Here is a 14,004-nt window from a genome sequence, read left to right on the forward strand (position 1 = left end):
ACAATAAAAAGAAGAACAAAGAAAATCCAAAGTAAATAGAAAGAAGAAAATTATGAAAATTAATGTAGAAATCAATGAAATAGAAAACAGAAAAACAATAGGGAAAATTAATAAAACAAAGAGCTGGTTGTTTGGATGACCAATCAAATTGGCAAACTTCTAGCAAGACTGACAGAAAACAAACTAACTAACGGAAAAGACACAAATTACCAATATAATGTAATTTGAACGTAAAGTAACACTACATGCCCTCAATAATGAAAAGGATAATAAGAGAATACTATAAACAAATACATGCACATAAGTTTGACATCTTATATAAAGTAGACCCTCCCTAAAAATAAAATGCATATTACCACCACTTACCCAAGATGAAACAGATAATTGAGTGGCCATAAAACTAGTAACAAAATTGAATTTGTAATTAAAAAACTTATGCCTAAAATATCTATATTCCGATAATTTTACTGGAAAATTATACTAAATGTTTTTTAAAAGTTAATATCAATTATACACAATCTCTCAGAAAATAGAAGAGGATAATACACTTCCAAATTTATTTTATAAAGCTAGGATTACTCTGATATGAATATCACACAAAAACAATACAAAAACAAAAGAAAGGGAGGAAGGAAGGAAGGAAGGAAGGAAGGAAGGAAGGAAGGAAGGAAGGAAGGAAGGAAGAAGGAAAGAAGGAAGGAAAGGAGGAAGGAAAGAGAGAAAAGGAGAAAGAGAGAAAGAGAGAAGGAAAGAAGAAAGAAGGAAAGGAAGAAAGGAAGAAAGAAACAATAGAACAATGAAACAATGAAACAAAGAAACAATGAAAGAAACCTATAGACCTATATATTTGATTACTATAAAAATAAAATCTTTAATAAACAATTAGCAAGTAGAATTCAAATATAAAAAGAATTATATATCATGATTAAGTGGAATTTATTCCAGAAAAACAAGTCTGATTCTATATTTGAAGATTAATCAATATAATCAACTCATTAATGATTAAAAAAAGAAAAAAATTCCATTATTGTATCAATCGATGCAGGAAAAAGCATTTGTTAAAATTTAACAACCATGAATGATAAAAAAAAAAAAAAACCCTCAAAAATGAGAACAGAGAGGAACTTTGTCAATTTGATTAAGAACACGTACCAATAAAACATTCTACTTAAACTGAAATGCTGAGTAATTTCTTACTAAGGTCAGGAATAAGGCAAAGATGTCTACTCTCACTACTCTTATTCAATATACAGCTGGAAGTTTTAGCCAATAAAATAAAGCACAAAAAGGAAATAAAAGTTATACAAATAAGAAAATGAAAGTGTAACACTGTCCCTATTTATAGATGACATGATTACCACCGTGGATTCTAGATAAACATACATAAATGAAATGTATTTCTACATACTAGTGATGAAAGTGTGAACACCAAAATTAATAAAATAATGCCATCTATAATCACTGGGTGGAGGAGACAGAAGATGTTAGAAACTCAGCTAAGGCAGAGACTTGAGTAGCCAAATGTTGGAGTGTCTATTAAAACAACAAACTAATTAAAACAATGAGCCCAAAATGAAAGCAATAGTCAAGCCCTTAACGCTTACTGTGATAATTTTAAGCAAGAGATTAAACCAGATAAAATCCAACTCCTTCCTGTTATATTTTCCTGCCATGGTGCAGGGTCAGTTGTAGCAGCATGATTACAGGAGTAGTCTCAAATTTGGGGAGTCCTGAACGAAAGGTTCCTGCAGCTTTAAGTACCTGGGGACTGCAACTGGATGACTGAGAAGGGCTGGAAGTGGAAAATAACTGAATATTGAGTAGAGAAAAGTGTCTTCAAATTCACCCACGTCTCCTTGATAAGGAGAGTTTGGCAAAGGTGCCAAAGAAAGGCTTCTGCCTAAGGCCCTAGATGAAGAGGCCTGCTAATGAAGGTACCTGGGCTAGGAATATAATGTGTAAGAGCATGGCTGGACAAGTGGCCTGACTTCTTGACCACAACTTTTTTCAGAGACTGCAACTTCCTTCAGAGACAACAATATTCTACCTGTGCACTATCTGGTATAGGAAGGATAGCTTTCCCCTACGAGAACTGCCAAGTAAAGCTTTTGCAATTGCCTATAGTCAGGCTTGAAAAATCAGACCTAGAATTTTGGTCAGAAGCAAGGCTCTTCAAAAAAGAAAATAATACTTAAGTATAAATTGAACTCACATGTGCAGGACTTGCATGCTGAAAACTCCACAATGCTGATAGAAGAAATGGATGATCTAAGTAAATGAAAAGGCATACCATGTTCATGTTCATCTCAACTCAACACAGTAAAGATATAAATTCTCCCCAAACAGATATATAATTTACTATAATTCTTTAGATAAAGACAAGATGATTATAAAATTTATATGGAAAAGCAAAGGACTGGAATATTCAATTTTTTTTGAGATAATCACAATGTGAGAGGAATCAGTCTACCTGTTTATTATATAATTTATTATATTGTTACAGTAATTAGGACATGGTATTGACAGAATTATAGACACACAGGTTAAGGAAAATAAAAATCAGAGCTTCCAAAAATAGACCCACCCAAAGATTCTCAAAAGGCATATTTTTGGCAAAAGTGACAAAGATGCAAAAACAATTCAATGGAGGAATGATAACCTTTCAACGAATTGTGCTAGGGAACTAAATGTCTATGATGAAAAAAGTTAACTCTGATTTTAGTCTCATACCTTATACAAATATTAACTCAGCATGTATCACAGACTAAGATACAAAAGATAAAACTATAAAACTTTTAGACAAAAACATAGGAGAAAATCTTCAGTATAGGACGAGGCAGAATTCTCAGACTTTATACTAAAAAGATATTCCGTAAAAGAAAAAATAGATAAAATAAACTTCATCAAAACTAAAAATATTTTCTCTGTGAAAAACCACAGTAAGAGGAGTAAAACAACAGTGGCAGAGAGCAAGAAAATATTTGCAGGCCAAATATCTAACAAAGGACTAATATCTAGTATATATCAAGAACTCTAAGAAATGACTCCTTGCTTTTCAATAAAACAACAAATAATATATTCAGAAAACGGACAAAGATGTAGATACATTTCACATAATAGTCTGAAGTTTGCATAGTGACAGATGATTACTAGAACTAGTGGGGTGATCATATTGTAAGGTATAAAAATGTTGAATCACTGTATTTTATACCTAAAACTAATATAACTAACGATCTATACTAATTAAGAAAATTTTTAATTAATTAAACTTAAAAAGCATTTATAATAGAAATAATGGTAACTTAATATCCACTTATAACCATTTTTTAAAAATGTAGTTATGTTTACACCTAATTATTTTTCTGCATGTGTATATTATAGGTAGAAGAAATGGTGTGTGTGTGTGTGTGTGTGAGTGTAACTTTAAATCTGATTAACATCAAGATGTTTCATAGTCGTTTTTTGGGTCCTACTTTCACAGAAGAGATTAAAATGTCTTTGCATTTTAGAAACTATGTTTCTTTATAGAGTACATTTTAAAGTATTATTTTGTGATGTCTCTGTTTGTGGATGAGCTATAAATTATTTAAGTCATTTCCTTAAAAAAGCTGTACCTGTGGTCAGTTATAATCAAATCAGTGCGTTTTAGATACCAATGGCAATCTCACATAATAATTCTAATAATGAGCTCTTCTGAAATATTAGGGTTTCAAATTTTTTTACATCATCAAAATAAATATGTAGAATCTCAAAAAAGAAAAGGAAGAATTAACACTAACATGTGTTTGATACTTACGGAAGCACCAAATAGTATAGGCTAAATTTTCCATTTATTCTCCACATCAGTCCTCAATAAAAATGATATGGACAGTATTATTCTCATTTTATAGTGGGGACATTTATATTTAATAAAATTGTATTTTTAGACCAGACAACTAATAAATGCAAAAGGTAGCATTTCAAAATTCATAGTCTTTCATTATATCAGACTGCCTCTCAAATAGTGGAAAAAATAACCAGAAAGTTTAAATTATGTTATGTTTACTTTTTTAAAATCTCATAAATTTTTAGCCATAGTTATATACACAGAAGAAATATTTAGAGAACTAAAACTGGGTCAGTTGTTATTTAATCCAATCAATTGATCTCAGATACTAGAAACATATTGGTATTTTCCCTATTCATTGTCGAACATCTCTTGAAATATTATCTGACAAAGATGTCCCTGTTTTTTTCTTCATTTTTCTCAATAGTGACCTTATTTTGTGGATATTGCTGAAAATAATCCTCCAGTCATTCTTCCGGCCCCTAAAAAGCTTGGTTTCAGCACGTCACTGGTGATTTATGGCTACTCAGTACTTGGCATCACCAAGGGGGTAGAATATATATTTGCCCTCAGGAAATGAAAAGGAAACATAAATAAAAATCGCATGCTTGATTGGCCTGTTTCTGGTGAGGTAGGCCACACTTAATAGAAATCACTTTTTTTCCTCTCTTTTTCTAGCTTGTTCTATCACTAAAGTAAATGAAATTTTTTTGTCTGCATGCATTCCTTCACTCCACTTTTAAAATATAATTAAGTGTTAAATTATGTGATGTAGACTCAAAATGCTAAAGTACTTCAGGTGAAAGGAAGTCCAATCAGGTCTTATGTGGTAAGTGAAGAACAGATCAGAAAGTGTCTCCTGCTCAGAGAGAGAGACCACCCCTGGATGAGGAAGTGGCTGGGCCATCCCCTCATGTATCGGGTATGCAGAGGCCACAGCAGAGGTTGTACTTTGAGAGGAAAAAGAACAAAAGGTTAGTTAAATAAACAAGATTATAGAACATTGTGGGAAGAATCCGAAATGTTTCAGCACAAATGCATATACAATTGAAATTCTATTCTCAGAATATTTTCTGATCACCGGGGAGTTTGAAAAAGTATAGCAGATTAAGACCAATGTCATTGTTGCTAAAGATATAATGATAATGGTTTCTTACCTTTTTGTAATGGTTTAGTTTTTAAGATGTTTCTCTATATTTCTGCATTTGGTGCACTCAGTAACACTCTAAAATAGAAGAAGCCAGCATTACACATCTTTTTACAGATTGTAAAATTCAGGCTCAGAAAAGTTACAGATCTTGTCCACTTGGTTCCCGGAGAGTTGCTGACTGCTAGCTAATTTAATTCTTCATGGTGCTGTGTAGTGGATGAGTTCAGACTGTATTCCTTCCTCTGTCTCCACCGTGGCAAAGTCATCTGTGTTGCAAAACAAGTAAACTTCCCATTTTCATTGCCTTCTTCAGGGAGGCCAAATGGAAAAAAAAAAAAAAAAAAGGGAACTAATATGTTGACCAGCTGCTATTTGCCACTAGCTTTAAACCATTATAAAACTCATGTATAAGGTAGTATTTATCCCTTTTGCACATACATACACACAAACACACATATTTTCTCAAAAATAGTACAAGTTAAATGGCAGACTCAAATCTGATATACTCTCCCAAACTGTCCTTTCCAAAAGTATTTGTATAGAGTTTCATTTAATCTATTAAACATTTTCAAAAAATCAACATTATTCTAAAGCTAAGAGAAATTATATTACCCGCCCATGGTTCCAGTGCTAACAAATGGAAGAATTAACAAGCAAGGGTTAACCATCCAGATTTCAGTAAATTATCAGAGGCTAATGTCCATTCTCTCTTTTACACTATTCCAGATTATCTAAAATGTATGAATTGATGTTTAAGAATAGCACAAATGTCTGCTAAAGCCTAGGGAAACAGTCTGAATGTTACCAGTCATCCTTGATTTGCCTAAGTAGCTGCTGTTATTAGAACATATCCAATTTAAGTCTTAGGAAGTCACATGAAGGTATTATAGCGTGGTGTTTTACCACATTAAAATCACCAAAGAACGTATAGCAGTTGAACGAAAGACAGTTGCTTTGGCTTTAGTAATCTGTCTGCTGCACGGTAAGGGGTCAATAAATGATACTTGTGGACAAGAGTTGTTGGTAAGGATGGTAGTGTTAGTGATGGGAATGGTCGTAATTCAGTTTCTTCTTAAATTTATGTTTCCTGCAAAAAATCAGGTGTGGGGTCATAAAAGGAAAAATGAAACTAAAAACCATATTTAGTTTTCAGTTACAATTTGGTTTAATTTTACATATATCTCATCAGTGTGTTGCTGTGTTCTGATGAGAGAAATATTTGATGAATTTAATTTTAGAAACTCTTGAATTATCATTGCAACTATTCAGGAAAATATATATTCTTGAGACAAAAAGCAAAACTTAAGGGAACATTCCATTTATAGTTGTTAATGTCTCATACATGGAAAGAAGTAAATAGACTTTTTAAATTTATCTTTGACAATATTGCCTCCTTGGGGAATCTAGCCACAACAGCCCCAATTCTATTCCTAAATCATCAAATCCCATCACATAGATATTAATATCACAAATAGTTTCCAGAGCCAAGAAAAGCAACATCTTCAGTCTCTCCTCTTCAAGCTATCTTTCTCCTTTTCTCTTCTTTTTTCTACCATTGTAATCTCCTTTATTTATGCATGATTCCCGCTTTTTTTTGGCTTTTCCATTATTAGAGTCAAAATAGACACTCATCTACCCCAGTGCCGGAAGCTTGATGGAGAGAAAGTGGAACCTACACACAAAGTCTAACCAGGAAGTCTGTCTATGAGCAAGATCTTACAAGTAATATCCATAAGCCTTCCAGCCACGATTCTGTTACTACCCGTCTACTTTCTATTGTTTTATATCACTGGATTTTTTTTTAAATCCTTGGTGTCACTATCTATAGTGTGGAAATAAAAATAACACCTAATATGTCTAGTTTGTACAGTCATTGTTTACAAGTATAGATTTTGAGTCACATGCCTGAGTGAATTTCTGGGTTCTAACATTTACAAGCTGTATGACTTTCGGTAACTTACTTAAACTCTGTATGTCTCTATCTATAAAATAATATTCAATAATGGTATCTATTTTATAGGCTTATTTTAAGGATTCGATGAGAAATTACACTGTAAGCACACAGTGTTAAGTAATTGTGGAAAAAGTACTTTTGCATAGTGCTGGTGAGCACCTCGTTGAGTGCAGTTAATCGAATAATAACCCTTTCTAATGAAGTTCATGTTTTAATCACTCAAACCATTGAATACTTTACATGGTAAAAGGGACTTTTGAAGTATAATTCCGTTAAATATCTTGGAAGGAAGAGGTTATCCTGGATTATTCATGTTGACCCAATGTAATGACAAGGATCCTTATGAGAGGAGGGCATGAGGGTCAATCTCATAAAGAGATGACATGTGACAAAGGTTACAAAGGTTGGAGTGATATACTTTTGAAAATGGAGGAAGGGGTTACCAGTCAAGGAATGTGAGAAGATTACAGAAACCAGAAAAAGCAAGGAAACAGTCTTCCCTAGAGATTCCAGAAGGAATGAAGCTCTGCCAAAAGCACAGTTTTAGCCCATAAGACCCATTGAAGACTTATTATCTACAGAACTGAAATGTAATAGACGCATGCTATTCTAAGCCTCTAAATTAATCATAATTTCTTACAGCATTGAGAGGAAACTAATACGATTAGAAACATGTAGAACCAGAAAAGGGAAACTATGACTACACTGGCTCTCATCATCATATCCTTGACCCTTCTATTTGTTCTGCAATGAAGCCTCACTCCTTATCACCTTGGCCACCCACCTGAGGGAGAGATAGTAAGCAAAGGTGGAAGAGAATGAGGGAAAACAAGAGGAAAAAAAAAATTGTTGGGTGTGGAAGAGATATTCTACAGTTATCTTTATCAAAGAGAAGAAATTAAAGTCATGAAATGAACAAATAAACTAGCACTACCAACAACAAAATCCTGAAAGAACAGAACCAAAATATTCTGTTTCATTTCGCCCCAATGAGATAGCTAAACCTCATTCATTTCTTAACTCAATACAATTAGGGTTCTACCCAGATCATTTCAATAGAAAAAAAAAATCTCTTGCCAACATCTAATACTCGACATGTTGAAATCTAATATTATGTTCTTTCCACCTATAAAACAAATTCCTATGTAATAAATAGTATTCTTATCTCTATCCTGTATTTAAAATTTTAAGAAATTCATTTACTGCCTCAAATTATGAACCTTCATATTTTCATCAACCACTTCATCAACTTCACAACTTTTAAAGTATTTTATCAAAGATATGTATTTTGAATCTGTCCCCACCTCATGATCATCATCACCTTTTGCCTGAATATTTGCCTTAAGTACCTTACTGAAGCTGCAGATGTCAATATTTGCCCCCTTGAGTTTAACAATTCCACTGCCATGCTCACCAACCCAAAACACAATTTTGACCTTGTTTAAAGATGTTAATGATGACAGAAGGTGTTGAAGATTGAGTGGCATAAGAGCAACCTGATGATAGTGAAGAAGTAACCAGATAACCAGACAGTAAACCAGATAAGGACGTCAGAGCAAAGAAGAGACAGACATGGAGATGATAATGATAGATGAGTTAGAGACAGGGGGATAGATAAAATGTGTCCACTAAGGACAACAGAAACAGTTTTCTCACTGTTTGAAAAAGGTGTTGCACATAAAGGGTAAATATGGATAAATACTAAAATGGATCCAGTAACATTGGATTGGAAGGACGATATCAGTGTTAATGCATTACTTTCAATATAAATAATTAGATATAGATATGTAGATATGGATATACATAAGTTAGTATAAATATAAATATATAACATTTGTACATATAATATGTATATAAATATATATATATTTGTGCGTATGTATGTGTGTGTATATCACGCACACACACATACAAATATACATTAATTTTCCATCCAGTGAGACAGCCTGGAAGAATCATTACCCTGAGACCAATACGTACTCCTAGCACTTAGATCTTGATTTCTAAATTCTGTGCTACAGGTCAGGGATCTTTTGAGAAATGACCGAATCTAGTGCTGAGGCATAAAAAGCACAAGATGAACTTGGAACATCTTAATGCAGCTAAGCAAGGAAGTGCTCAAAATATGACTGCAACTTGTCAAAAACTCAGAAAGGTCTCTCAGCGGCCAGATATAGTAAATTTTGATTATCAAAACAAATAATTATTATAAGAGGTTATAATCCTTTGAGTAAATTAGGAATCACTATGTGTGCCTGGATATAAACAAATACAGAAATAGACATTCGAATAAGGAACGTGATATTTACATAGTCTCAAAATATCTTCCCAAATATTTATGAAATTACACAGGGAAAAAGAGTTACTTTACATTGAAGTAGTCTAAGAGATACCCCCTTAATCAAGTGATCACTGATAATGGAAGAAATCCTATGGTGCTTGATAGGATGCAATGAAAAAAAAACAACAACAACAACAACACTACGTCGCTTCTGCTAAAGTTGCACAACTTGGGTCTAAACATGAAAAAACATTAGACAAACCCAAATTGTGGACATTTTGCAAAATAACCAGCCTAAAATACATGAATGTGTCAAGTTCATAAAAATCAAGAAAAAGGTGAGGAAATATTCTAGATTGAAAAAATCTAAGGAGCATAACAAGTGAATGCAACATGTGTTTCTGTACTCAATCCTTTTATAAAATGTAGTGTTTTAGAGACCATTTACAAAACTTGAATGGAGACTACCAATTAAATGCTAATAACATACTAATGTTAATTTTTTAATTTTGATGAAGGTGGTGTAGTTATGCAAGAGAATGTTCTTATTTATAGTGAATACACACTAAAATATTCAGTGGTAATGAGGCATCATATTAGAAACTTAACATAAAAAAATTCAGGAAAAAAATTATTTGCACTACACTTGCAGTTATACCGTATGTCTGAGATAGCTTCAAAATAAGTGTCTTTTAAAATATTTGATAACCTCCTGATTTTCATGGACATAATTCCACTACATTGATATGTCATTCTCATTCAGTATCTGCCTACTATTTCTTTCTGACATATTTTACTTCATTTATGTCAGTTGTTTGTGAGCTTCTAAGATGAACACCTTGGTGTGAGATTTTCACTTTTCCAGGGCTTTCAGAGGCAAAATAATTGATGAAATATTGATAAACTTAACTTACTTAGAAGGACATGTAGATGGCACAAAAAAAAAGAGTAAAGAACTAGAAATTTTGCCTGGGACAGAAAAATATGTGGCTGGCTACTGTTTTTCAAAACCACTGGTCTACACTCCAAGCACTAGCTTGGTAAAACACCCTCCATTTCCCTACAGAAGCTAAGCTCTTTATGATTTTATGTTTTCATCCTTGCTCGTTTTCCATATACCTGAATGGCCCTTGCCCGGCCCACATACCCTTTTATTCTCTTAATAGAGAATGTCTGCCCATCTTAGACCATCATCAATCTTTCCAGAACACAGAAAGTTTCTCCCTAACCCTCCCATGATGCTTTGCGCATAGCTCCGTTATGACCCCATGTCGCACTATAATTATTTGTTTACCAGTTTGTCTCCTGAACTGGGATGTGAATTCCCCAGAGTAAAAGTATTAAACCATATCATTCTTGTAACCCCCAGTGATACCACAGTGTTCGCTATATTGTGAAGATGTATGGTAGTTGTTGACTGACTGAAAGAATGAGTGAGTGAATGAATAATACATGACTGACAGAACAGAGATTAAATTATAATGAAAAGTGTTAAATAATTTTGTTCTTTGTTACTTTGGTTAAAGAAAAGAACATGGCATGTTTTGGGAAAGAGTATGGATACTAGATTTTTGTATATTTTTGTAAAGATGATAATTCTTTGTTAAGTCTGTGTGAGTTCTCAGATACTTAAATATGATTATTCAGTTACTATTTGAAAACATTACTTGATGGGAATTCAACTATGGCAATCATGTGAATCAATGAGAAAAGGGAGGCTGCGATATAAACTGCTCTTAAAGATTAAGAAACTAAAACCCAAACTTGACCAAAGTGATTTGTCATTATCATGCCACTCCCACTTTCACCCGCCTCCGTCTATAGTCCCACTTAATAGTCACCGAGTTTTATAATGTTGTGAGGGTAAAGATGCATCGTCTTGGCCTTTTAACAACATTTTGGGTAAAAAAACTTCTACACATTTGTGAGCTTTAGCTAGTCATACTACCTTAAAAATTGCCAAAGATTTGCAAAGTAAAAACTTATTTGTAATTATATATAAAATCATTATTAAAAATATGCTTCATATTTAGGAAAAAGTATTATAGCTATCCTAAGAATTTAAAAAGACATAATTTAATATATTTTTAGTTTTAAATCAATAACTTTGCATAATTCTGTTGTTTAAATTATATTTCTAATGAATATATCTTCTACTTCTAAATGATTTAAAATATTCTATTCTTCCAGCATTTGTATCTTCTAAGTGCACTTCACTAAAATGTGGCAAACATATTTTAATACACATGGATTATTTATATGAAATTAGATGAGAGTCCATTTCAAACTGTGTATGTGAAGACAAAAATCTTAGGTTTCCCCTTCTATTTAATCTAAAACAGGTTCTAGGTTATATATCCCACTTTAAGAGTTTTCCATCTCTCGTTGACTTGAGATGAGTTTATTGCAAAAGGAAGGCCCCGGAGGGCATACGTAGCCTGGCCAGAGGTGCTGCTGGATCTCCATTTCCTTCTGCCCCCTCTTCCTTGTACCCCGGCCCCACTTGCCTTCCTCAGGTCTTCAGAAGCTGTCCCTCTGCAGTACCTCTACCTGTGGTATCCATGAGCCTCCACAGATGAATCGCTCTGCCTGTATTTGCCAGGTCACAAAAATGCACACACATGTGCATGCATGAGCATGCACACACATACACCTCCCTTAAATAATCCCTACCCGATGTGATTTATTCACGAGGTTATCCTTCACTAATCTTTGAAACCAAGATTGACACCCTTCCACCTTTATAAGCCCTCATAGCACTGTTCTATGTCCATGCATATGACACTTCTAAAAGCATGTCTACTTGAACTTGAAATATTATTTGATATTTGATTTATAGCTGCTCTCCCCTCTAAATTATAACTTCTGCTTGAATGATGCCTTGGTTTTTGCTCATCAATACATCTCCATTACAAGTACCATCACCCGACACCAAATAAATATTAGTTGAACAGATAAATTTAAAACAAAACTGGGTCCCCAAAATACATACACATTTAATCACGTTCTCTGATAAAATCCTAAAGTTGAGGCTTAATGGTTTAATTCTGCAAAAAACTCAAACTACTAGCAAAAAGGATAGAGAAATGGCCACTTTCCATCCTGTGTTGGATTAGACAATTTAGAAGTAAGGAGCGAAGAGAGGTAATTTAGATAATTTATTACTTTTTCCAGATATGTGTTTTCCTGATGCCTGGAACATTTTCTTTTATATAGTACATAGAGAGTGATAGAAAACTTTCTCAACAATATAATTTTCTTGCACAAATGGAGAAAATGAGGAAGAATTAATTAATCTAAAACTTTTTACCGGTAAAAATTAACGCTGTATAGTGGCATTCGTAATCAACTACTGCTGATAAATGATAATAGGAAAAGACTGTAGTTAATCCAAATCTATAGATAATACAAATCAAGTTATTTTCTCCTCTTTGAAATTTAGAATACTTGTTTCAGAAATTTCAGAATATCTCATATTTTGCTTTGCTATGGGAAATATTAAAATCAATTTAGAGTTTCTGTTTAATACACCAACTAAAATAAGTCTAGAATTTATACCAGGTATTGGAGAAATCCTGAAATTAAAAATCCACCTCAAATTATCATAATTTAATGCCTTGTGGAGAGTCAAAATTTTTCTTATATCAGAAAAGTGCATAGAAACCTAGAATATGATCAGTGTTCCGTCGCGACCTGCCTGTGCGTTTCGAGCAGATCATCTCATCTCTCTGAGCACTCTTTCCGCATCGGTAGTTGAAGATTATATCAGCCATTGCGTTGTGGTTATAAAACCCCATCGAAACCAAAATAAGATGAGACCAAATAATTCTTCTAAGTATAGTTCTCATTCTACTGCATTTCCAAGAGAGGAAATCAGCATTACTCAGATTTCTCATTGATTTTACCAAAAAAAAAAAAAAAGTCTATTGCGACAGATCATGTATATCTTTCCATATCTGATTTGTTTTATTTCCCCCAAGCTTCAGTGCCACACATTCACTTAGATCTAATGCGATCCCCAAGGAACAGCCTTATTTCGCTCTCGGATGAGATCAGACCAGCCCCTGCAGGACCCCTTTTCAGTGAAGCAGGAGATAAGCGTACTCGATTTTCCCCAGTTAGCTGCCTATAGACATTTGGAAAGAATTCAGGCTAGGATTCTGAATAACCTGCGGAGAAAAAATTCTATCTTATTTGTATATCATATTTGCATAACTTTTGCTATACTGTTTTAAAAGCGCTTGATGTGATCGGTTTAATAGTATTCAGTACCAATAATATTTTAATTCTTATAATTTAAAATGTCCTTTAAAGAGAATCACTCTATTTTCAGCAATACTTAAAATCTCCCCAATATGGGTCACTGGGTTCCCTTTCATTCTCGTAAACGTTCACTTAAACTAATTCTCAAAAATGTTCTTAAAAAGGAGGGGAACTAAGCTATTCGAAGTAAATCATATGTGTATTTATATCTTCCTTTTACCAAAGAATCCAATAAATTGCGTCGGATCCCAAATCTGAGTAATTCCAGGTAGATCATGGTCCATGTTAATCATCCTCTTAATACATGAAAATACTTCAGTACATTTAGGTATGATTTAAGCCCGGAATAAACCTTAATTTTTCCATCTTAATTTAAAAAAAAAGAAAAGAAAATAAAAGAAAAAAGAAAAGCCAAATTCTTCTGGAACAGCAAACTTATTTGTGTTACATTGGATGGAGGGGAATTCCTAAACTTACATTTAAAAATTTTTAAACTCACAAACACATAATATGAATATATTTTGTAGGAA

The sequence above is a fragment of the Pteropus vampyrus genome, unplaced genomic scaffold, assembly GCF_000151845.1.
Source record: "Pteropus vampyrus isolate Shadow unplaced genomic scaffold, Pvam_2.0 Scaffold160, whole genome shotgun sequence".
Classification (NCBI taxonomy): domain Eukaryota; kingdom Metazoa; phylum Chordata; class Mammalia; order Chiroptera; family Pteropodidae; genus Pteropus; species Pteropus vampyrus.